This window comes from Nuphar pumila, chromosome 3 (genome assembly GCF_984573655.1).
Source record: "Nuphar pumila chromosome 3, dmNupPumi1.hap1.1, whole genome shotgun sequence".
Classification (NCBI taxonomy): Eukaryota; Viridiplantae; Streptophyta; class Magnoliopsida; order Nymphaeales; family Nymphaeaceae; genus Nuphar; species Nuphar pumila.
Window position 1 is genome coordinate 26,627,761 of NC_143251.1, and position 27,222 is coordinate 26,654,982.

At 33.7% G+C, this 27,222-nt stretch overlaps 1 protein-coding gene across 5 annotated transcripts in view; it reads right to left on the reverse strand.

Annotated features, from left to right (window-relative positions):
• Nucleotides 1–14,233: 14,233 nt before the first annotated feature.
• LOC149842380 (mechanosensitive ion channel protein 1, mitochondrial-like) overlaps nucleotides 14,234–27,222 on the reverse strand; it is an 82,711-nt gene continuing 69,722 nt past the window's right edge. For 3 of the 5 annotated variants that reach the window (XR_016430772.1, XR_016430770.1, XM_089999111.1), the window contains one exon: nucleotides 14,234–14,590. The gene's annotated coding sequence lies outside the window, so the exon portion shown is untranslated. Of the gene's footprint in view, nucleotides 14,613–27,222 lie in introns of all 5 variants that reach the window. The other 2 variants (XR_016430771.1, XM_089999112.1) reach the window with 1 other exon arrangement.

The following is a 27,222-nucleotide window of genomic DNA, read 5'->3' on the forward strand; positions in this document are numbered from 1 at the left end:
TCTCTCTGAGCCCTCTCTCATTGCTTCTCTCTCCCTCAAGCTCCTCCAGCAGCCCCCATTGCAGCCCAAGGTAAGCTTCTTCCTTTTCAACCTCTTTTGTTTTATTTTGTTTTATTTTTTTATTATTTCCACCATTGTCGCCCCTTATGTGTTGGAGTTTTCCCTTCTTTTTTATTTAAAGCCAATGCTCAAGACTCGAGATGATGATCTACTGATCATCCATGAGATTTTATATGTTTTTGATCCGTTGGAATCATTGGCAAATCATTTATTATGTTAAATGCCCGAAAAAGATCGAGATTCAACCTTTTTATAGGCCGTATCCATCTTTTAATGGCTAAATTGAAATCTTATTCATGCTTCCCTGATTTTTTTTGTTTATTTAATCATATCCATATTTATTTTAGTTATTCAAGCATCAAATCATGATTCACTGTATTATTTACATTTTTTTTATGTTTTCAGCATGAATAATCAATGTTATTTCATTCTAGGGTTTTAGATTCGTTATTTACAAATCTAGTCATCGGTTAATGTAATTATTTTGTCAGTTTATGTGCAATAATAAAGTACGAATTTTTTATGGTGAAATAATGCATGTGCCCACGGTTTTCAATAAAAAAATCAAGATTTTTAGAGGTCTGTAACTATTTGTTCAAAAATCAAAGTCGGAACCTATTTTCTGAGTCAGGAAAACACTATGAAAATCCAGGAGCATTTTTCTGAGGTCATATCTCCCTCATCCGAGATCAGATTGATGATCCATAAAAAATAGTGTATTCCTCATGATGTCTATTTTAATCTGTAAATTTTTCATAAATTTCTACAGTGAATTTCAATGTTTCTTTGATCCAACAACAATATCTATGTTTCTTGGATCGACAGACCCGATTAAGGGCCTGGGTCAACTTGCTAGAACGATTTCTCCCTAACCAAAGATCGTATCGATGATCCATAAAAATCCACTGATTCATCGTGATGTCTTCTTTCTATGCTGTAATTTTTATAAATTTTCACCTTGGATTTCTATTTTCTTGAAGCTCGCAATCAGAACCTGTACTTCTTGAGTTAAAATTTTGATTCAGATAATGGTTCAACTTGCCAAAACGATTTCTCCATCACCAAAGATCATTTTTCCAATCCGTAAAAAGGGTTCTTCTCTTTATAATTTCTAGATTGCCTCTGTAAAATTTTATAAATTTTTATTCTGGTTTGCTATATTTTCCTGAGCTCGAAACCGAATCTGCCTGTTTTACATCGTTATGCATAGACTAGAATCAAGTACGTATTTCTGGAGGCGTATCTCTCTAACCAGAGATCATATTCTAGATCTGTAAAAAGGGTTATCTTTATCAATCTATCTAGTTTTCTTTTGTCAAAGTTGATAAATTTCTATGGTCGTTTGATATTTGATTCGGGCCTAACACCATGACAGGTACGTGACCCCAGGTAAAATCGTATATTTCCATATTTTTATTTAATTTTTATATCAAAATAATCCCAAAATTTATATTTTTCAATTTCATTTTAATTTAAAGGTTATCAGAGGTGTTCATGTCGATTTTTATGAATTTTGAAATTCATTTGATGCATTATTTAGTTATTTCATAAAAAGCAGGATGCCCACGAAATCCTGATTCAACTGAAATACGAGCAAATTTTATTTTTTTTAATATTTCATTTTTCCAAGAAACGTTTTATTTTTTTAAGGATTTGATCATGTTCATAATCATATCAGGGTGCCGTCCACCCGATTTGGCTTTCTTTTGAATTCGTTTGATCCCCGGATTAAGCGATTTACAAATTTTTTCTTAAAAAACCTTGTTTTTAACCATGTTTTGCAATAAAAGTTAATTTTCAAAGGTATTTTAGCCATTTTCCCTTAAATTTTGAATTTTAAAATTATTTATTTTTATTATTTATTTAATTTTGCATCACCCTTTATTGTGTTTATTTCAGGGAAGCATGGAAAAAGGCGTATATCTGGATAAATCCCTCAAATTTAGATATTGTTAGATAAATCCTGAAAAGCCGACATTTGTCTACTAACAAGTTTGCTAATTGTGCAACGACACTCAATATTAGATTTCTTTCTTTCCTTTTTCTTTATTTTCTTTCAATTATTAATGTAAACTGTAAATTTGGAATAAGAATTTCCTTTTCTGCTTAGATTAGGGTTGCATTGCATACAGTTTATTTTCAATAATATTAATCGTGTGATAAATGATGATTCATGCATATTATAAATCCATAATGGTGTACAGGAATGACACGTGCACTCACTTCTAAAGAGTTAATAAACTCGATTGAGTTTATATTTGTGGCCATAGTCAAAATACGAACAATGTCCAGATTTATCTTTTTTTAAGTCACAAACAACCTACACTCTTAAGCTATCTTCAGAAATCATTGCATATTCTCAAAAGTTTTCTAAATATTTTCTCCTTTTAGAATCAAATGAAGTATATTCAAAATATATTTGTGGTCATAGTCATGGATATATGACGAATCAATCTTATTTAAATTCTATAAGGCACAAAAGATCCCTTTATCAATGATTTTGCATAAATTCTTCAAAAAATATTTTCTCAAAACTACATTCATGCATCATCTAGCTTAGATTGCATCATGAAAAGAGTTTGACAGGGCCACACGCCCATCCCTTTTGACCTAGTTCACAAATCAACCTCAGAGAAATCGATTTTCTCAAAGTTTCACTGAATTTTCCTCAAAATCAATTTTCTCAAAACCCTTGTTTTTTCAAGAAAATTCCAAAGCTTTTCTAAGTCCAGTTCACAATTTTCTAAGTTTTCTTCAGAAAGGTTTTCCAAGTGTGAACAATTTTCCAACCATCTCCTTTTTTCAAGAATTTTCAAGTATTCCAAGCAAACATCATGTTTTCAATCTGCATTTTCCAAAGTTCATAGCACGTGCCTGATTCTTTGTACATTTAGGAAATAGAACATCGATTTAGACAGTTGAACAAAGCAATGCACCGAATTTATCCTTGATTCGATTACCGCTGGTTATGGCACCGGGAACGGTTGAACCTCGTACCGACAAGCGAGTCTCATTCCTCAGAATTTTCCCGTATTTTAAAACGGAGGCAAGTTATTTTCAAAAACTTTTTCAAATGTCAGTTTGACTTGCAAAAGTAAAATTTTGCAAGGATAATAGGAAGACTTGTTTTGAAATTTCTGAATTTTTTTGGACTTACATAGAAAATCGTGTTTTGACCTAATTTTTATTATAAATGAATTGTTTCCAGCACACCACCACTTTTTTCCCTCTTGAAAAAATGTAGCTTCTTCTCCCCCTCTCTTTTCTCTTCCTCCTCCTTCTTAATCCCAATCGGCTCTCCCTTGATTTTTTTTGTTTTCCCCGTTGATTCATCTTGCTTGTAACCTTCTTTTGTCGCCGATTCTTCTTGCCTTACTCGACAAAAGCATGCACTGCTCAATGAAAAAACCATCTTCTTCTTCTCAACCCCTCCGTTGGAGGTGAATCAAGGTTTGCTTCTTCTCCCGCATCTCCGTAGTTATTTTTAGATTTAGTACATGTATCATAGTTTATTTTTATTTTCAGCATTGCATATAAGGTAGTCTGAATTTTATGTGTGTGGTTTTGGCATATTCGAATAGTTTGCATAAATTGTAAATAGTGGCTTCATAAATTTCGGGTTTCGTTTGATTATTTTTGTGTTTAGATAATCTAGTTGAACCATATTAATTTAACCATAGATAGACATTACATTAGATTGTGTTTTGTTTTGTGATTTCTAATATTTTTTTTTTGTTTCTTGTTCTTCACGATCTGCAGAACACTACATAGAGTATAATATTTCTTTGGTTCAGCAGACCATGAAACTGCAACGAACATTATGCTCCAGCTAAACAACATAACTCGTTGTTGTTGTTTTGATCTATTTCTTTAATGTCAAACACACAAGATGTGTGTTGACGTTAAAGAACAAGTTTTGCTTTGTTTTGTTGGCAGCAAGTAAGCTGAACAAGGGACGTCTTTATGTGTGAATAGTCTTAGGTTATTTAGGTATACGTTATATTTTTTTTGGTGTTTCATACAATAATTTGTTATTATGTTTCATAATGTTCTTTTTCTTGAATCCATAGAATAGTTTAACATTTTATTTTGTTAGTTGACGTGTTTTAATTCTTTTAGCTGCATCAAGGTAATAGTTAAGTGCAAATACACTGTATGTAGTTAGGTTAGCATTGTTAAATTTTTTTTAGTTAACTATATTGCTGATAGAATTTTATGCATCCGTGTGCAGCCTAACAGTGTTGATTTTTCACTCTATTAGTTAGCTCTATTGCTGATTTTTAATTAGCGTGTTTCAATTTTAGCCAGTTAGAATTTACTTCATTAGTTAGATTGAATTAGATTTAGTTCAAATATGGAGTTCCATTTAGTTTATTTCCTTGCTTTCTTAGTTGGAGTGTTAATCTAGTTGTTAAGTAGTTTGTTTCATAATTTGTTACAGGATGTTAGTTAGTTTTGCTAATTTGTCTTTTAGTGTAATTAGTTTATTTAGTTTATTTCAATTCATTTTGCTTAATTTTTAGTGAATTAAGTCTTAGATTTGGTTTTGTTTTGTTCGTTCTACTACTTTTGATGTTTTTGATTTTTGCAAGGAAGTTATCTGATATGCGAGAGACCATTTTCATACCTTTGAAGAGCCCTTTGAGATCCTGAAAAGGCCCTTTAAGCCCCTCAGAAGGACCATAAAGTGATATGCAAATAAGAAAAGCAAAAGCTCAAGGGGGAGAATAAAGACTCGCAACATTGAAAACTTTTCCTCTTTCTTTTAGATTAGGCTTTTATTTTAATTTAATTTAATTTAATTTGGGGTTTGTAATAAGGCACTATTATTTTATTTGTTTCAACCCTCCGCAGAGGACCGCAATCTCTCATTTATTTATTCAATTAATTCTTTTATTTTTTGCAATAAAGACTAGTTAATTGTTTGTTGAATACAAAGTATTTTCTCGTTCCCTGAGATCGACCCAGACTTCACCACTAGTGTGAGCCGGTTTTTATTCTTGGTGTCTGGTTTTCACATTGTTTTTACATCGAAATATTATTTTAAAAATCTATTTCATAAGACTCGCACCAATAACTATTGTTCCCGAAAGGGGGCTATGCGCAAGCCAAGGACCGAAGAGTCTGAATTTGCGTAATGTATTTGTGAATGTTCATGGAATCCCAACTGAGATTGTATGAAACTCTTATGATTATGATGATGTTGTCATGTATGGATGCTAAGAAATGAATGAGATTCACATTTATGCTTATGCGCATGTTTCTATTTAAAAGCATAAATGAATGATTTTTTTTCAATACCAATGCTTTTCAAATGCATCCATTGCCCAAAAAGTAGTTGAATCCTTATAACGGATTCAATCATAATGTTGCATGTTAGGCATTAAAGTAATCAAGTTAAAACTTACGACACTAAAGTAAGGGCTTGCAAAAAGAGGGCAAGCGGTATATCTAGCTTTATGAAACACTTTTTGAGCATGAAAAGTCGCTCCTCCCCACCCACGAAGATAAGAAAAACCTCTGAAATAGTCTGCAACATAGAAGGTAAGAAACTCATAAGTGGAAGTCTGATGCATCAGGTTGGTGGTGTTAGAAGTCTCTATCGCTTGCCGTCCTATACCCGATATTAATGAAAGGTGCCTGACCAGGCCAAAGCCACCCATGTATGTAAAACACTGCCTGAGTCATGGTCACGAACTAGTTTTCTGCATGTGTTGTATCCACGAGGCTAAGAAGTGATAACTTAAGATGTATGTACATTAATTAGGCATTGCATGCATCATTTAAGAAAGAACATATAATTAAAGATAAAATTTGTGCATGCATTCGATGGCTTCTGCATTTGATAAGTTCATGCATTTTATCTGATTCGAATTAAAAATGAATAATGTATATTTGTTTAAATTTGAAATTTCATATGCTTATTATTTAATTAAAATGCATGATTAGTCACTTAGATTTAATTTACTATGAAAAATTAGATGAAGTTCATGTTTCATATTTTTCTTTTAAAAGTTTAGTATAATCTATCCTACTGAAACAAGTTGTGTCTGACTCCTCTGAATTTTATATTTTTCAGGAAGTGAGTAGGTACTTATGTGCAAAGGCGAGAGGTTGCGATGGAGACTGAGCCTACCTTTTCTTTGCTTTCATGGATTTTGGACTCTATTTTTTCTATTATTTAAATTTAATTCATGGATAAGTATAATTAATTATGAACATTGTGAAGTTTGATTTATTTTATGCATAGTTAATTATTCATAAAATTTAAAATTCCACAATTGTATGTTTGTAAGTGATCATGTAAATTAGCACGCCAAATTTTAGACCTGATGATTTTTTCGATGTATTTGTATAAGTATTTCAAAAAAAAAATTCTACCATTTTTTGGGTTATGAAAATTGGAGTGTTACAGTCCCATCCTCTCTAGAGCCTTCCATGGTTCTAGAAAACTCTATAAAGTCTGGAGTGGATACCAATTAGGTCCAAATCTAAAAGTGATATGGATCAAAAAACCTGATCCAAATAAAAAAACTTGATTCAGATCCAGATCTAAAAACCCAATTGGGTTGGATCTAAGAGCCAAACAAAAAGGTCAAAACCCAAAACCCAATTAAATATTCATATCCAAACACCAAATCCAAAACAACACTTGATCCAAAGACAGGTTTGGATCCGAACCTAACTCAATCTAAGATCCATAATACAAATGTATACAAAAGTCATTTATTTTCTTGTTTAAGTTACATATTTTAAATTTTATAATTATTCTTGTAATATTCTTGATAACTTAAGTCTTAATTTCATAATAATTCGAAATCAAGAAAATCAATAATTTCAAAAACCAAGAAAATCGCAGATGTTATAAATATTATTATATTTTTATGATTATTGTTATAATAATATTACCATTTCCAAAATTCCCTAATTAGCTCAAAAATTTCAAATACTCATTTTGGATCCTGGATCTTCTCCATAAGGTCTACGATCTGCTTCTTAGGATCCACACATATACTATTCCCCTAAAATATATTTAAATAATATAAATTATTATTTAAAAAATGGCTTAGAATGCTATAAATTAAATTTTCTAAATTAAAAAAATTATTAAGAGGTATTACATGTTTCTACCCCACTAGACTCACCTAACCAAGGCTTGACCTAAGACCAATCTCGCACACCACCTGTCTGAGTCCTTGTAAGAGCCAAAACACTATGGCCTTATCTTCCACTGGCTTGCCTATGGCAGCCAGATCATCTCAAATGGATTTGAAATTTTAAATGTAATAATTCATAGAGTCTATGCCCTTCTCATGTGCAGTCATAAGGTTGGTAAGAAAAAATTATGTGAATCCTGTGCAAAAGCTTATGTCAGGCACTCTAGATTTTTCTTGGCAACTCGAGGCCGACAACTAAACCCAACACTCTTAGATAGTGTGCTGGTTATCTAACCCTTCAAAAGTTGAATGGTCTTTCTCCAAGCAACAAATTGTGGATTTGAGATCTCTTTAGAGACTTCGACAACAGAAGTGTTGTCAGGCAAAAGTGGTGGAGGAATTAGAACTTCACTATCCAAGAAACCTTGCAAATCTTGACTTTCTATGAGAACCAAGATTTGTGCCTTCCACAAAAGAAAATTGTTCTGATTAAGTTTCAGATTGATAAAGTTAGACATTAATGGTGCAGGATTGTGGGTAGGCCGAAGCAAAGTTTGATACTAAACATGGGGAAGCCATAAGCCTTTAAGCACTCTTAGCATGTGCTCCTGAATAGCCTGGAAGCAATAGTAGTTAACTTTCCTCGTTGTTCACACACGCTCAACAAAACATTGTACATTCCTTACTCTCCAGATTTTCCATACAATTATCTAAAAGGCAAGGATCCAAGCTTGTTGGATTTTCTGATCCTTGAACCTCTTGGTCCATCTATGAAGTGTTGTGGCCATCAAGTTTGTTGGCAGGCAAGCCTTACCAAAGATTCACACCACTTTTTTTCCAAAGACTCTAAGAAACTAGGCAACTAATAAAGAGGTGTGATGTTGTTTCATGAGCCTTACGGCATAGAGCACATCGATTTGCTATGTTGAACCCCATTTTTTGAAGTCTTTCCTATGTAAGCAGGCACTCGTTGACAACAAAACATAGAGTGATGGCAACACATGGAAAATAATTTTTGCACCATATTACTTTACTCAAATGGAAAAGCTTGTCCCTTTTTCCCACTGACATTCCATGCTGCTTTAGTGGAGAATGTGGTAGAGCCCATCCATTGAATATGATTTGGATTGAAAGAGCTCCATGAGTGGCTTTGTCGGAATTCTGTAGCCTCTATTGGTATTAGATAGGGTGAGTTCCCATTTTCACCTTTGCTTGTTCTAACATTATTGGCCATCTCTGTTGGATGTAAGAAGAGATGAAGAGTTAATTCAAAGGAGAAAACAATTTGAGGACCACTCCTTTATGGAGTACTTTTGAACTTTGATGATGTGGAATAGTCTCATATTGAAGAATCTCAAAAAGGTTGTGGGGTTTATAACCTACATGGAGATTCAATCATTTGTTCCAAAGAACAAGGGGATGGGAAGCCTACCACACACACGCTCGCCCGCCGCGCCGAGTTCAAGTTCGGGTAATTGACCATTTAGGGTCATATCCATTATCGAAATCCAATGTTCTTTTTATCCCATATTTATTGTTTTTATTTGGATTAAATAATGGGAAAAAAGAAATGGATAACAGATTGTTTCGTTGACGGGTCACGTTACTTCATAAATAGTAACGAGTCTCTTTCACGTTTTAGTACCCGTTCAGGGGTTATAAAACGTTGTTAGAGAGCTACGGTTACATATACACATAGACGCAAGTAACTCGAGTTTTTTTATTTTCTCTCTCTCCCTGTCCTGCTCTCTCTTGCTGCCCTGTGGGTGTTTCCCAGAAAGGAAAGTTCTGCAGCAGTCGTTGGCAGAGGTTGTTTTCAAAGAGTGATCTACCATCGGAGTGCACCGATCCAGATCGGCGAGGCTACTGTATACTGAGGGAAGGACGCCGAACCCTTTTTGCACCGTATGTGGGGGGTGAATCTTCTCTAAGGGGAGTATTTTTATACTCCTTAGCCTATTTTAGAATATTAACATGATTGTGTTGTTGTTCTTATTATGTTTCGTGCATATGTTTGATTTGTTGTCTTCATTTGAATTTTGGTTTAAAACTGACTTAAACCTTGTTACGAATTGAATCAATTGTATTATATATATATATCACGATGTATTATAATCTGATTTATATCATAATTATTGTATTGATTCTAACAGTCTTAGAGAAGATTCTAAGCATGTCGATAGCATCGAGTTTTTTACCAAAAGTAGACATGTCTGGTATGCCTGGAAAATTTTTCGGTCAGAATTTCAAGCGCTGGCAACAATGCATGAAAATCTGGTTTACGACTATAGGCTTGTTATCTGTTTTAGAGTTCGAATGCCCTTCGATTTTTAAGACTGATACTGATCTCACCGCTGTTACTGCAACTGTAGAGTGGAAAGAGAAGGATGGTATATGTCGTGGTTGCATTTTGTTGGCTCTGTCTAACACTTTGTTCGATGTATACAATTTTTCTTCTACCACTGCTAAAGCCTTATGGGATCAACTTGACAAAAAGTACAATACTGAAGATCAAGGCTTTGAGAAGTACTCTATTACCAAGTTTCAAAAATATCAGATGGTTGAAGGCAAGTCGGTCACTGAACAGGCACATGAGTTTCTGCTATTGCTTCATAGTTTGGCAGAGGCTGATATGAAACTTCCTGAGAAGTTTCAAGTGCTAACCATAGTAGAAAATTTTCCTAAGTCTTGGATAGACTTTGGAATGTCTCTCAAGCACCGTAAAGGAAAGATCTCCCTGGATGATCTTATGATAGTCATAGCCATTTAGGAAGAGCATAGGAGTCAGAAACAAGTTGTGATACCAACTGAATATCCTAAAGTGAATATGATGACCGGATCATTTAAAGGCAAGAGACAAAAAGCTAAACCTGCAATGAAAAACCAATTTAGACCTAAGTCCAAAATTCAGAAAAAGACAAAGAACAAACCTTGCTGGAACTGTGGACAGGTTGGGCACTGGGCCAAGGAATGTCCTTCCAAAAAGGTCAAAGCTAATGGAACCACAGATGGTACTCCTCAAGTCATTATGGTGACTGAGGTCGTTGGGACCAGTGCTGGGTATGTTTCTGCTAACCCGCAAATCTATCATGTTTATGAGCCAACTAAGTGGATGGTTGACATTGAGGCTAATAAGTACATGTGTTTTGATAAGTCTGTCTTTCTCTCTTACCAGGCTGCTGAAGGCAGATTCGTGACTATGGGAAACTCCACGCCTGCAAAGGTGTTGAGGATTGGACGCGTGGACCTGAAGTTTCCTTCATGACAAGTTCTATCTCTACACAGAGTACACCATGTGCCTGTAGTTAGAAAAAATATTTTAAGTGGTTCATGTCTAGTTAGAGAGGGTTATAAATTTAACTTTAAATATAATAAAGTTGTTATTTTGCATTCTGAACCATTTATTGGCAAGAAATATTTAGATGATGATTTATTTAAACTTCGTGTTGAACATGTTTGCAGTAATAAATTAAAAAATGATATTTCTTTTAATTCATTATCTAATATTGCTTACAATATAGAATCATCTGATATGTGGCATAATAGATTGGAACATGTAAATTTCAATTCTGTAAAACGCATGATGAACTTAAAGATGATTCATGAATATTTTATAGATAAAACTAAAAAGTATAAAATTTGTGTGCAAGCAAAACAATGTAGAAAACAATTCTATACGATTGTTAGAGATTCTAAAATATTGAATTTGGTGCACACAGATATTTGTGAGTTTAATGAAGTGTTAACTAGAAATTATAAAAAGTACTTTATTACTTTTATAGATGATTGCATTAAATATTATTATGTGTATCTGCTAAAATCAAAAGATAAAACTTTTGATAAGTTTCAAAATTTTAAGAATGAAGCAGAAACACAAACTGGTAGAAAAATTAAAAGATTGAGGTCTGATAGAGAAGGAGAATATACGTCTAACAAACTTGATAAATATTGCAAATCTGTTGGCATACTTCATAGGTTTACCACCTCATATTCTCCTCAATCTAATGAGCTTACAGAAATAAAGAATAAAACCCTAACTGACATGATAAATGCTTTACTTGAGAGTTCTGGATTACCCACCTATATATGGGGGGATGCTCTGAATATGGCTTGCCATGAGAATAATGATAATTGGGTGGGAATAGATATAGATGGAGAGGAATTTGTTGATAATTGGGTGTCTTCTACTTAGTTGGAGCTAGTAAATTCATCAATATAAGAAAATTTGACTAATTTTATAAAATATTAAAACAAAAAAATTTAAAAAGTAGTGGTTTTGTATTTTTTAAAAATAAATAATATATTATAGTGACCATTGAATTCGTAGTGTGTAGTGACCTTTTTTAAAGAAATGTAGAAGAGAGAGATCTTGTTTAAAAAAAAAAGTAGAAGAAAAATAAAATTAACAATAAATTTAAATTACCTCAACCTTCAAAATTTGAAGCTTCTCAAAAATATTATCTTGAGTACTTCTTAAAAGTTATAAAGAGAGATTTAGCACTTGTAGAGAGAGTAGTGAGATAATGAGAATTTTAGAAAGAGAAAATGTATAAAAAATATAAAAGGTGAAGAGGTATTTATACATTTTCAAACTTTAATTTTTTCCAAAATAAACTTACAATATAGTTGTTGAGAGGGTTAAACATGTCTTTTAAGTGTTTTAAACTCATTTGACCAACCCCCCCCCCCCCTCAAATTAGCCACTTATAATTGTTGAGAGGGTTTTATTGAAAAAAACTGAAACTAGCCATTTTATAATCGATATCGTTCACTAGACAAATTGTTAGACAGGTTGAGGCAGGTTAGACCGGTTTGGTTCACGGGTAAGTTTTGGTCGTAATGGGATTTTGGGCCAGGAGTGAAACCAACATGACCCACTACACGATTCACTAGCTTGGGTCATGTCAGTCCGAGATTCAACTGGCCAATTCCAGTCTAGTTAACGGGTTGAACCAACCCATTAGCTACATCTAATTTTAAGTGAGTTTGCAACACTCACCAAACAGAGCGATATTTCATACAAACTTCATAAGTTTCACATATGCAAAAGGTAAAAAGGATACTCTAAAGCTGGTTAATTACAATTTTGAACATAGAAAGAATATAAAAAAATTTATAAGGTTTTTTAAAAAAGACATCAAATTAGTCAAAATCTACAATCATTTTTCATTTTTTATTGTGTAAAGATGGTTTAAACATCCCATTAGGGCCGAGTGGTGTCATATTGACCATGGAAACCTATTGTGTAATCCTCCACATTACCCCCTCAATGGAAATAGTTTTTCATTTGGCTTTGGCATTGGCCTTTCTGGGTGAAAACAAAGTTTCATAATAAAAGATGCCCCGGTGCAGTAAAGAAAAGGAATGTTGGACATATGAAAAAAATCGATTCTTTATTGATGAAATGTCAGCAAATGACTGGGGACTGAAGTGACAAACTAAGAACATAAAAAGGAACTGCAACTACATTGTCCCTACAAAACGACAAAAGAAGAAGAGTGTAAGACCCACGAATTTTGTAAGAAAAATTCAATTCAAGATGCAATTACCTATGTATTCGTGTGTGTGTGTGTGTGTGTGTATATATATATATATATATATATATATATACTAAATCCCTAAGTTTTATTCAAATGACATAAAATTAATCAAATTGCTATCAAAGAGTTTAAATGATTTAAAAACCCCATCATTTTTCATAATTTGATAATAAATTGAAAAATTCTTAAGTCTTTACCAGAGTTTAGAAAGTTCAGTTTAAAAAAAATATATAACTCTAGTGTAATTTTTAATACAACAAGAATAAAAAAAAAATTAGGGTTTGGTTGAACTCGACTTGGAGAGGTCGAACATAGACCTAGCTGAGCATGTTTGACCAGCTAGGTGGTGGCTGAGTTGTAATTACCTCAATGTTTCATAAAGGAGCTAGAAGCTCATTGGCCATAAGGGACAGCAGCCCTATGACAATTTTGAAAGAAAAACTAAAAAGAAAGTAGGATTAATGCTTATTGGTCTCTAGGGGCGACAACCCTAGGACACCTTTTGAAAATTTTTAAAACTAAAAAGGGTATAAAAGACCTTAGTCAATGGCATTTTCGAAAAAAATGTTTTAAAGAATTCAAATGAAAGAATCCTATAGGAGGCATACTTGAAATATTTCGTATGTCATTTCCTAGGTAGGTGTGCAACACATCCTAACCATTCATTTTCTGAGATTTAATCTCAGCCATACATCAAATTAAACCCTAGCATATATAGGTTTTGAATGAAGAGAGAGAAGACCAAAAAGAAAAGGGCATTTTTTTTTATTGCTCTCTCTCTCCCAACCATGCCTCCATTGGAGCTTCCTTGTGCTCTTGTGTAGGGTTGGGTACCGAAAAGGGACTCCCCTCTACACTAACAACCAAGTGAAATTGTGTTTCCTCTTTCTTTGAATTTCCAAATAGCAAGGTGAGAATGTATCTAATATTTTCATTTTCATTTTTGAACAATGTATATTTCACTTTCTTTTTTTTCCAAGCATGAAACCAAATCCTACAATGCATTTTATGAAATGTGGGGTGGATTAGAGTGATAATGGCAGTCTCTTTTGTTCTTTTGTTATAGTATGCTATCACACACACAACCCTAAACCTCTAGCCGACTTCAACTTTAATGCCTTAAGCGACCCACCTAGCCAGGTGCAAGGAAGACTAGTGGGCGGGCAAATAGGTTTTGACTTGCAGAAGTAAAATGCTGTTGAGAGTAGTCTTGAATTTAGCTTGCCAAAAGACAAATGCCATTAGTTTATCAATTTGCGCTTGATTGCTCATACTTGTCAACATTTAATTTCTGATTTCTAAATATTAATCACTAATCTCTACTAGGAGTCAAAAATCGTTTTTGTATTAGTTGCAACAAGAACCAAGAAAACACTCCACTTGCACTTTGTCCATGCTGAAGGAGTTGACAAGGTTGACTAAGATAAATTCCGCAAGTAATAAAGTCTAGGACAAGCTCTTGAGCAAGAGGACATCTATTCCAAATTTTCAATTACACTCTATTCAAAATGCTTCTCGTAAAAAGCTTCATGAATTGGTCTCTTAATGTCCACCAAAACATTCAAGGATCGTATCCCACGAAACAGAGCCCGTCTGTACCACTGAGGGATAAATTGATATGCTACATTCATAAAATAAAACCATGCCTACCTACCGTACACCAAACCAATCACTCAAGAACTCCAAGTTTATGCCAAGGAGAAAGAAAAAGATTATTTACACATTCAAATGCAACATAAAACTTCCCATTCAATTTCCATATGCAAGGCGTACTCCATGAATGTATGAAACTTGCATTCCACAACCATGCCCAAGGTAAATCATAACGTATCTCTGTGAAAGGAAATCACCAAATCTGAAGATCATAATTTTACAAGATACAAACGAAAAAAGGACCAATCAACAATACAATTCTAAGTTAATTACATTTCAAAAAATTTAACATTTAAGATGATATCACCAATGAAGTGTTTTTCATAAAAGCTAAAAAATTAAACAGCTTCAATAAATGACAAAGATCGTTTGATAGAGAGAGAGCACACATTAAATAATTTCATACTTGATACTTTCATACATTCAGCTATCGGTTGCATAAAAGTTGAGAATTTACTAGACATGGAGTAACAAAAACCAGTATTGTAAGCATCTAATCTTATTCAAATACATCAAATTACATTCTAGCTAAACAGGTTCAATAATGTCAGTTCTACACTGAAATTACATTAACAAAACAAAATATAATAGATATAAAATCTTAAAAGAACCAAACATAGGTTTCTAAGGGCACGTTTGGAAGCGATAAAAATTCTCATAGAAAAAGAAAGTTTTGCCTATGAGAAGTTTTACAAAAGAAAATTTTTCACTTGTTTGTGTAGCATGAGAAAAACAGAGTAGAAAAATGAGAAAATGAGAGAGGAGGGTGGTGGTGGTGGTGCAAACTGTTCTGATCGAGGCAGCAGGGTAGAGGAGAGATCGAAGAATCGCTTCTCGGGCAAGTGAAGGAACTCCCCTCATTATGACTGTAATATATTGTATTTTTACATAATTTTTAAAGTCCAAAAAGTATAAATTTTAAATTATATATTTATACTTAATTGATAAAATCGTGAGAAAATGCGTAAAATAAAGGTGACATCAGCAGGGTCTAGGCATGGCCCATAGTCCACTGACAAGACCTAAAAGAAAGTTGTGAAGTTTTTGGTTTTGAACCTTTAAATTCGAGCAAAATTTAAGTTAAATTAAGGCAAAATTCGAAAGTGAAATTCAAGTATGACCACCATTTGATTTGCCTCGGAATGTAGATCGAGTAGGAGACCTGTTTTTCCGAAATCAGATTACGATTGGCCCGAAAAATGCATTTTTAAAAAATGACTGGCCTCTATTTTGGAACTTTTTCAGGATTAGATCATTTGATCCATGCTATTATGGATCTGAACTCAGTCTAGGATCCATATTGACTAGGATCTGGTTCAAGTTGGATCTATATGGATTTGAATCTTGGATCCAAATCTGAATCTGAAATCCATTCATGGCAATTTTAAAACTACTTTGAATTTAAAGTTTTAAATGTAAACAACTTTTAAATTAAAGTAAGGATGAGGTAGAGTTCTACCTAGGGTAGAACTCTATCCCATAAAGCTTTCCAAAAGGGGGTGTCCCTATCTGGAATATTTTTTAAAATATTAATTAAAAACAAAAATAAAATATAGTAAATATCTAAAAGATAGAGAGAGAAGGACTAGGTAGAACTCTACCCATACGAGAGCACTCTAGAGAGGATGTCACCCTCTTTCTAGACTAATTCACATAATATAAAAAGGGACCATAGTCTCTCCCTCTCTAGAACTCGTGTTCTAGAGAGAGAGAGAGAGGTAGAGAGATAGAAAAAAAGGGAGAAAACAAAAATTGTTTGGAGAGAAAATAAAAAAAAGAAAGAAAGAAAGAAAAGGAGAAGAAAAGAAAAGCACATCCATCCATCCAGTGTTGTGAAAAGTGTTGAGGCGTAGCAAGGCGCTCCACTAAAAACCGAGGCGAGGCATAAAGCGTAAGCCTCTAATTTTTTTTAAAAACTTTTAAAAAATATCTAAAAATACAAATAAATAAAAAAATGCTTTAATGAAAAAAGTAACAACCAATAAAAAATAAAAAAATCTTAAATGAGTACTAAAAAAATATGAGATTAACATATAAAAGTAACTAAGAAACTAATTATATAACTGAAAAATAAAATGTCTAACTGAAAAACTAATTATATAACTGAAAAATATAATGTCTTATGAAGCAATATGTAAGAAACTACTGATTGTATAATTGGAAAACTAATTATATTAACTTTCTTCTTCTTCATATGAAGCAGTAACTAAGAAACTAATTATATAACTGTAACTATCTTCTCCTTCTTCCAACTAATTATATAATTGTAACTTCTTCTTCACGCCTCACGCCTTAGCTGGCAGCTTGAGGTGCAGAGGGTCACACCTCAAGGCGAGGCGAGGCATGCCTTTTGCGCCTCAAGGCGTTTTTTTAATAACACTGGTCAAAACATATTTTAGAATGTCCAATTGCATTGTGTAAGCAGATTTTTGAAGAGCTTCAAAATTTTGGTCCCTGTATATGGACCATGTTGAAGGCATCTATGGGTTCAAATTCATCAAATAAAACTTGCACCTGTGAGTTTTAGCTACAGAATATGGTACTCTAGAGTGTAGCCAATATTTTTCCCAAAACAAACTAGTTTTACTGTAATTACTGCTAACCTATGTCACACAGACTCGGCTAAGGAGGCGCCGCACCCGAGTCGACACGCCCCGACACGGGTGCGGACACAGGTGCGGCTTCGGACTCGGCTCGGACTCGGTCAACGCCGAGTCGGACTCGGTCAACGAGTCGAGGCCGTCCACTTTTTGGATTCGGTCAACTTTGACTGAGTCTATTTTTGTCCATTTTTTAGGACAAAAAATGTATAAAAACTAAAAAAATTATCTTTTATATATTTTTTTAAAAATATATATACTTCTAGAACCCAGACTGCACAGTCTTCACCAGTCTGTGCTGAGCACAGTCTTTACCAAGACTGTGCTCTGCATAGTCTTTACCAGACTGTGCTCAGTACAATCTTGGTCTTAGATATATATATTTTTTAAAATATATATATATATATATATACACCCGCGTCCCCGTGTCCAAATTTTTTGAAATTGAGCCGCACCCGTGTCGCACCCGCACCCGCACCCATGTGACATAGCTGCTAACCTATCTTCTGTTGGTACAAATGCATTACTTTTTCACCTTCCAACAATCAAGATGTATTTTATATGCCAACCCGAGTTTGGAGGTCAATCAATTAGATGGATAACAATTTGATATATTCCTCCCTTATTTTTTGATCTTATTGTTTTTTATTTATTAAATTAGTATTAGGTATGGATATTATTAATATTATTAGTGTTTATGCACCTCAAGTAGGTTTAGATGATTCCATTAAGCGTCAATTTTGGGAAGATTTAGATGGAGTAGTACAAGGGATATCTTATGGAGAAAAGCTTTTCATCAGCGGTGACCTAAATGGACATGTAGGCATTAGTAGGGATGGATTTGAGAGTATCCATGGAGACTATGGTATAGGAGAAAGAAACGAAAGTGGAGAAAGAATTTTAGATTTTGGTTTGTCCTATGATACGATCTTAGCGAACACTTGGTTTAGAAAGAGGGAGTCTCACCTAGTAACATTTAAAAGTGGGGTTAATATGAGTCAGATAGATTTTTTCCTACTTAGAAAGACAAATAGGGGTTGTTGCATCGATTGTAAGGTTATACCGGGAGAAAGTGTAGCTACACAACATAAAGTCTTAATTTTAGATCTTAGAATTAGACAATGCCGCAAAAAGGATAGACATAGGATAGATCCTACAATTAAGTGGTAGGCACTGAAAGGAGCTAAACAAGGAATGTTTGTAGAGCAGGTAGTTAAGGAAGCTGATTGGTGTCTCGAGGAGGATTCAAAATCAATGTGGAATAAGATAGCGGGTGGCATGAGAAAGGTGGCTAAGGAGGTATTGGGTGAGTCTAAAGGCGGTGCACCGCTAGGTAAGGATACATCATGGTGGAACGAGGATGTCAAAATAGTTATTGAGGTTAAAAGAGAGTGTTATAGAAATCTAAGTAAGAGTCGTGACAATGAGAATTTGGAGAAGTATATGATAACAAAGAAGAAAGCTAAAAAAGTAGTTCGAAACGCGAGTGATAAGGTAATATAAGGAGGTTTATGACAAATTAGATACCAAAGAGGGCGAGAAGGATATTTATAGGCTTGTAAAGATGAGAGATAGGAAATCGAGGGATCTGGGTATGGTTAGATGTATCAAAGATGAAATGCAAAGGGTTTTAGTCAAAGATGAGGAGATTAAGGAGAGATGGAAAGATTATTTTAATAAGCTATTTAATGGAAGTAATGAGCAGGATCTTGGAGACTTCTCAATTCCTTTTCATGAGATGAATCATGACTTCATGCGCAAGATTCAAAAGAAAGAAATTGCAGAGGCTTTGAAGAAAATGAAATCAAGAAGGGCAGTTGGCCCAGATGGTATACCTATTGAGGCTTGGAAATGCTTGGGATAGAAAGGTTTAGAATGGTTGACAAATCTTTTTAACAAGAATTGGCGGACAAATAAGATGCCTAATGAGTGGAGGAAGAGTACTTTGGTGCCTCTATATAAGAATAAGGGTGATATACAAGATTGCACAAACTATCGTGGTATAAAACTCATGAGTCATACTATGAAACTTTGGGAGAGGGTGATTGAGTTTAGGTTGAGGAAGGTTGTCATGATATCGGAGAATCAATTTGGTTTTATGCCTAGAAGATCAACTATGGAAGCTATACATCTTCTTAGACAACTTATTGAGAGATATAGAGAGAGGAACAAAGATTTGCATATGGTTTTTATTGATTTGGAGAAGGCATACGATAGAGTACCTAGGGACGTTCTCTGGTGGACAATGATGAAGAAAGGTGTTTCTCTCAAGTACATTAGTATAATTAAAGATATGTGTGAAGGAGTAGTAACCAATGTCCGCACTTGTGGAAGGGTGACAACCAATTTTCCTATAACGGTAGGGTTACATCAAGGATCTGCTTTAAGCCCTTTCCTATTTGCTATAGTGATGGATGAGCTTACGAGATCAATTCAAGAAAATGTGTCGTGGTGTATGTTGTTTGCTGATGATATTGTTTTGATTGATGAGTCTAGAGTTGGGGTTAATGCTAAGTTAGAATTATGGAGACAGACATTGGAAGCAAAAGGTTTTAAGTTGAGTAAGAGTAAGACAGAATATATGGAATGTCGATTTAGTAAGCAACGAAGTAGTGATGGGAGTGTAGTGACGCTTGGTGAGCAAGAAATACCGGTGGATGATTGTTTCAAATATTTGGGATCTATCGTTCAAAAGTATGGAGAAATTGATGGAGATGTAAATCATAGGATAAAGGTTGGGTGGATGAAATGGAAAAGTGCAACTGGATTGTGTGATCATAGAATGCCATTGCGGTTGAAGGGAAAGTTTTATAGGATGACTATTAGGCCCGCTTTACTATATGGTATCGAATGTTGAGCTGCCAAGAGACATCATATTCAAAAAATGAGTGTAGCTGAGATGCGTATGCTTAGATGGATGTGTGGAAATACAATAAAAGATAAGATTCGAAACGAGGAGATACGTAAGAAGGTAGGCGTTGCACCCATTGAAAATAAGATGAGAGAGAATCGTTTACGGTGGTTTGGACATATTTGGCGAAGGCCTAATGATGCTCCAGTTAGAAGGATGGAGAAATGAGAAAATATATTAGTTAAAAGAGGTCAGGGTAGTCCTAGGAAGACTTGGATGGAGATGATAGGAAAGGATATGAATGCTTTGAACCTCACCAAGGACATGGCATTGGATAGAAATGATTAGAGGAGAAGGATTTATGTGGAAGACCCAGAATGATTTTCTTTTTTGGTTCATATCACCGACCCCAATTGTTTTGGGATGAAGGCGTAGTTGTTGTTGTTGTTGCATTGTTTTTTATTTATCCCTAAAATGCATTAATCTTTAGATCATCATTGTCCCATGCCACAACAGTTTGGTTCAACTTAGAGAAAGAGGCATCAAACTTTGGAGGAGAAGAGAAAGGGTGATTGATAAATTGTTAAAGATCATATTTTTAATGTCAAAAAAATTTCATATATTTTTTATTAACCATGTAGTGAAAAGCATTGAGGCATAACGAGGTGCTCCACCAAAAACTGAGGCAAGGCATAAGCCTCAAGACGTAAAGTGTAAGCCTCAAATTTTTTTTTTTGAAAACTTTAAAAAATATCTAAAAATACAAATGAATTAAAAAATGCTTTATTGATGAAGTAACAACCAATAAGAAATAGAAAATCTCAAATAAGTACTACAAAGTATGAGATTGACATATAAAAGTAACTAAGAAACGACATACATAATTGGAAAACTAATTATATAACTGAAAAATATAATATCCTATGAAACAGTAACTAAGAAACTTATTGTATAATTGAAAAACTAATTATATTAACTTTCTTCTTCTTCCTACAAAGCAGTAACTAAGAAACTAATTATATAACTGTAACTATCTTCTTCTTCAAACTAATTATATAATTGTAACTTCTTTTTCTTCACGCCTCACTCCTCACACCTTGAGGCGTAGAGGGTTACGCCTCAAGGCGAGGCGCGCCTTTTGCGCCTTAAGGCACATTTTTGATAACACTGCATCCATCGATTTGTCTAGGTTCTTTTGTTAAAAAATGTAATATATGTAATATCTCATATGTAATTCTTTTTAACCCGTTTAATCTAGTTATGTAATCTAGTTAGAAACTAGTTAGGTTAGCTTTTTCTTTTTGACATCTGTAGACCTTACTTTTTTACCAAACGTAAAAAAGTACGATGTACTAGAGAGTCGTGGACTCCCAACGACTCTATTTAGAGACGTTGGGAGCCCAACAACTCCCTCTTGAGCACCACCTCTTGTGTTATAAATATGGGGTTGTTCCCCTTTGTAAAGAATGCTTTTGTGTGGGTGTTTTCCCATTTGAATAAAGATTATATTTTTCCACGGCTTTGTATACCCTTTTTTGGGTATATTGTATGAACCCTAGTGGTTCTTGTGAGTGTGTATTCTTTATAAACCTTTGTAGTTCTTGTGAGAGATCTTTTGTGAGTATCATTTGAAGATTCGATTGTGGGTCTCATCTTCTTACATGGTATCAGAGCTCCGTAGTGATCAAGCTATTCTTATTGGTGCATCGAGAAGTGTGTCATTCAAAGTTTAAAAAGAAAGTGGCATTCTTTTCAAGTATATGTGAAGTTGGAATCGTGCAAAAGCTTAGAGGAACGCTCGTACTCACTATCCATGGTAGAATACATATTCTATTTTCTCTTCTTTTTCTCTACTCTTCTTTATTTTTTTTGTCATTTCCTTATCCAAACCTTGTAAAATGGATGACAATGATAATGACACCATTAAACTCAACAATTCAAACTATGTTACGTGAGTTTAATTGTGAAGCACCTTATATGGGGAAAGGAGTTGTGGGGATTAGTAGATGAGACCGAGGTTGAAAATACCACTTACGTAGGTTGAAAAAACTGAAGTCATTACCACTTACGAGAAAAAGTGAAAAGAATGGGACACGCCAAGATTATGTCTTGGCTCATAAGTAGCATGGATATCAAGAAATGTTAAAGTCTCGCAAAAATTTGAACATGCCAATGATTCATGAGACTATCTTAAGATAATGTATTCTCTTAAAGATATTACACGTGTGCAATTTACAAAACCAAGTTCGGAATATGGTTAAGGGGACAAAAGTATTAGAGAATACTATAATAGCTTGTTTGAATTATGGGAAGAGTTGGCTCTTTTTGAACCAAAGTGGCATTGCCCACAAGACATAGAACTCAGACAAAATCAAAATGTAAAACACTTTTTTCAATTTGTTAATGGATTAAGATCGGAATTTGAATCTACCAAGTACATTCTTCTTCATCGAGGGAAGGTTCCCTCAATAGAAGACAAATAGACAATAGAAGACAATAGAGGAATTGAGCATGAAGGAGAATACGCTCAAGAATAGAATCATCAAGAGTGATGATGACTCGGTTCTAGCCGTATTTAGACCAAAAAACCAAGTTCATACATACAAACCTTCAAATTATGGGAAGACAAAAGATGAGAGAAATGGAAATGAGTTTGAAAAAAGAAAAGTAATTTGCTACTATTGTCGAGAACCGGGACATATAAAAACTTATTGTTCGAAGTTGAAGAAACCATATAAAAAGAAGGTTGCCTCTGTCGAACCTCCTTAAGAATTAAGTGAACCATCCATCTAAAGCATGTCCTTAACACAATTGGTGAAAGCACTTCAAACTCTGCTCAAAGGAGCATCTTCATCCACTGGAGACCTCGTATCTTCCGTTGGCATCTCCGACCCTGGTAAATCTCTTTGGCTCATTGATTCCGGTGCTTCTTTTTATATAACACCAAACATTGGTATGTTATCCGAATGTTATAACTCAAATTGATCAAATGTTTTTACTGTTAGATGAAACATCCCTTGAAATCAAAGGAGTAGGAAATTTTGAAAAAGGTTTTCAAAACTCAAAAAGATTTTGCATTCCATAAGTTAGATATATTCATAAGCTCAACCTAAATCTTTTATCTGTCTCACAATTGTCTGACCATGGATATAATGTTTTCTTCTCCTCTCGTGGATGTCGAGTGCATGAACATCAGTTGACTACATGGATTTTTTAAAAAATACTCAAGAAGACATTGTGTTGTAATGTTCAAAAAGTTGACTTAGATCTATGACACAAGAGACTTGGACATCCTAGTGTATCCAAGCTCCAGTTTTTTTCAAAGATGGATTTTTTTTGTAATTTTGAAACTTTTACATGTGAAAAATGTATTCTTGAAAAAATGAAAAGATTACCTTTTCAAAAAAGAACCTTTGTCTCTTCATGTCCACTTGAGTTAATAAATTCAAATGTATGGGGTCCTGCACCAGTTATTTCAAAGGGTGGCTTTATGTACTATATAATTTTTGTAAATGATTACACAAGACATACTTAGATCTATTTTCTCAAACATAAATCTAAAGTTTTCTCACACTTTCAAATATTTCATAATCTAGTTAAAAATCAATTTAAGAATGATATTTCAATTTTTGACACTGATTCAAGGGTAAAATTTTTGTCAAAAGAATTTAAAGATTATTTGAATCTATATGGTATTATGCATAAAAAATCATGTCCTTATACCCCTCAACAAAACGATTTAGCAGAAAGAAAACATAGACATATTATCGAAACAACAAGAACTTTACTTATCATACATCAAGTTATAAAGATTTTTTGGGCTAAAGCTACTTTAACTGCAATTTACCTTATCAATAAAATGTCATCTTCTTTATTAAACAATATTTCACCTCTTGAAAAACTTTTTAAACAAATCTCATATTACTCTAGGTTAAGAGTTTTTATGGTGCAAATGTTTCATTTTTTTCAACAAAAATGACAAACTCTCCCCTCCTACTATCTCGTATGCCTTTTTAGGATACGCAAGTCATCAAAAAGGCTATAGATGTTTTGATTTCAAAACCAAAAAATTGTGTGTATCAAGGAATGTATCCATTCTAGAAAAAGAAAGTTTTTTTTGAAAGTGAGAACTCTAAGGAAATAGATGAATATTCAATTTTGTTGGACTTAGTTCCAAAAAATTGATAAAAGTGATATAAATGAGAGTCAAGAAGAGCAACATGACACGACAAATACAAAATCATTTAGTGATCATCCAGATTGTATTCAATACTCTAGACGAGGTAATTTAGAGAAACCATGTGCTCTTGAAAAATATACTAAAGGGTCCGCTACAAAGTCGTCTAGAGTGTCTAACGCTCCCGAAAAATTTGTCATACGAGTCTTTTTCACCAAAATATCAAGCTTATATTGTTTTAATACACTCCTATGTAGAACCTTCTAACCATGATGCAGCAAAAGAACAATCTGAATGGGTCAAAATAATAACAGCAGAATTAGAGGCTTTAGAAAAAGCAAATACTTGTGCTATTCAAGATATTCCACTAAGTAAAAAACCTATAGGTTGTCGATGGGTGTATAAAGTTAAAACCAAGAGTGATGACACTCTTGAAAGGTTTAAAGTCCGATTAGTTGCAAAAGGCTATTCCCAAAAATATGGAATAGACTATGAAGAGATTTTTGCTCCAGTTGCTAGAATGACCATAGTTAGGATCCAAATAGCTCTAATGTCTTCAAAGAAATGACATATATATCAAATGAATGTTAAAAATGCATTTCTAAATGGAAATCTAATTGAAGAAGTATATATGGAACCACCACCTGGTATCAACATTTCAAAAAAAGTATATATGGAACTAAATAAGGCCTTATATGGGCTTAAGCAAGCTCTAAAAGCTTGGTATGATAAATTTAGTCAAGTTATGATTGATTTTGGTTTTCAATCTTGTCTTACTGAAACTACTTCGTTAAGAATTTTAATACAGGTATCATAATTCTTCTTCTCTACGTAGACAACATGATCATCATTGGAAGTGATAAGCAGGGAGTTGATAGCATTAAAAAAAATTTCAAAACACATTTAGAAATGAGTGATTTGGGTTTCTTAAAATTCTTTCTTGGTATAGAAGTTGTTTATTCTTTTAGAGGCTATTTGCTAACTCAGTTTAAATTTGCCCTAGATATTGTTGACAGGTCTGGTATCTTAGATGAAAAATAGGTTGACACTCCAAAAGTTGTTAACATTAAAATGAAGACTGATGATGGAGAATCACTTGAAAATCCAACACCTTGTAGACAATTTGTCGGGGTACTGTCTTATCTCTCTATTACAAGACCAGACATTGCGCATGCAGTCCATACAACAAGTCAATTTCAGCATACTCCTACCACTGTTCATATGGGAGTTGTTTTACGTATTATTAGATATATTAAAACCTCCATCTTTAGAGGACTTTTTTTGTTTGCTTCTTCTTTAGATTTAACTGCTTATACTGATGCAGATTGAGGAAGTGATCCCAATGATCGACACTCAACTACTGGTTTTTGTGCATTTTTAAAAGAATCATTGATTTCATTGAGGTGCAAGAAGCAATAAAGTCTCTCTCTCATCAACCGAAGTTAAGTAGAGGGCAATGGCTACAATAACCACTATGAAAGTAGTTCGCTCAAGGCGCTAGATTCATGACATGGGTGTTGAAAGTATAGAAGCATCAAGACTATGTTGAGACAACAAAAGTTCTATTTATATTGCCACCAACCGAACATTCCACGAACGCACCAAGCATATTGAAATAGACTATCACTACGTGCGAGAGGAATTTCTATATGGCACTATTGATCTTCCGTGTGTTTTCTCAGAATATCAACTGGCGGATTTCTTTACCAAACCTCTCGATGCTCCTCGATTTCACTTTATCTTGAACAAACGTTCGGTTATTCAATCATAAGTTTGAGGGAGTGTTAAAAAATGTAATATATGTAATTTCTCATATGTAATTATTTTTAGCCTTTTTACTCTAGTTATGTAATCTAGTTAGAAACTAGTTAGGTTAGCTTTTTTCGTTTTTATTTTTGACATTTGTAGATGGTCAAAAAGTAAGATGTACTAAAGAGTCGTTAGACTCCCAACGACTCGCTCTTGAGCTCCTCGTGTTATAAATATGGGGTTGTTCTCCTTTGTAAAGAATGCTTTTGTGTGGGTGTTTTCTCATTTGAATAAAGATTATATTTTTCCATTGCTTTGTATACCCTTTTTTGGGTATATTGTATGAACCCTAGTGGTTCTTATGAGTGTGTATTCTTTATGAACCTTCATGGTTTTTGTGAGAGATCTTTTGTGAGTATCATTTGAAGATTCAATTGCGGGTCTCATCTTCTTACACTTTTCGATCTACGAATCAAGGTATGGGTTTCTCTCTTAATTTGCTCAGAAAAGAGAATCATATAAATCGATTTAAGCATGAGTTTAGTGGGGAAAAGGGAAAATCTGATATATATATATATATATATATATATATATATATATATATATATATATATATATATATGTGTGTGTGTGTGTGTGTGTGTGTGTGTGTGTGTGTGTGTGTGTGTGTGTGTCTTGATTGTCGATTTCCCTTGTGCATTTAAATCTGAAAATTTGCATGTTTATTTTATAAAGTCTGAATTCATATATGTCAATTTTCTTGATTTGCATCTGAATATGCATGTAGTTAGATTATCGATTTTATTTTTCATGCATACTGAATATATACATATATTCAGTTTTGATGATTTTCCTGTTCGTACAAATCTGAATATATACACATATATTTCAGGTTTGACAAGTTTCCTTGCTCGTGCATTTGAATATATATGTATGTATATATATTCTAGGTTGGTCGATTTTTACAAATCTGAATATATTCGTGGTTTAAGGCTTGACGAGTTTAGCATTCATGCATCTGAATATATTTTTCATGTTTTAGACTTGTCAAGTTTGACATCCATGCATCTGAATATATATTTTTCTTGTTTTAGATTTGTCGAGTTCATACCCATGCATCTGAACAAATTTTGTTTCAGATTTGCCGAATTGGTACTCATGCATCTGAATAGTATGTTGTGTTTCAGACTTGTCGGGTTTGGTATTCATGCATGCCAAATAAATACATACATATATATGCAGCTCAACTAAATCGATCTTTCTTATTAATGCTGCTGAGATATATATATATATATATATATATATATATATATATATATATATATATATGCATGTAGTTTTATGCTCATCGATTTCTTGTTTCTGAAAATAAATGTGGTTTAGATCATTGATTTCTTTATTCAAAAAAATATGTCTTTAGCATGCTGCTTATACC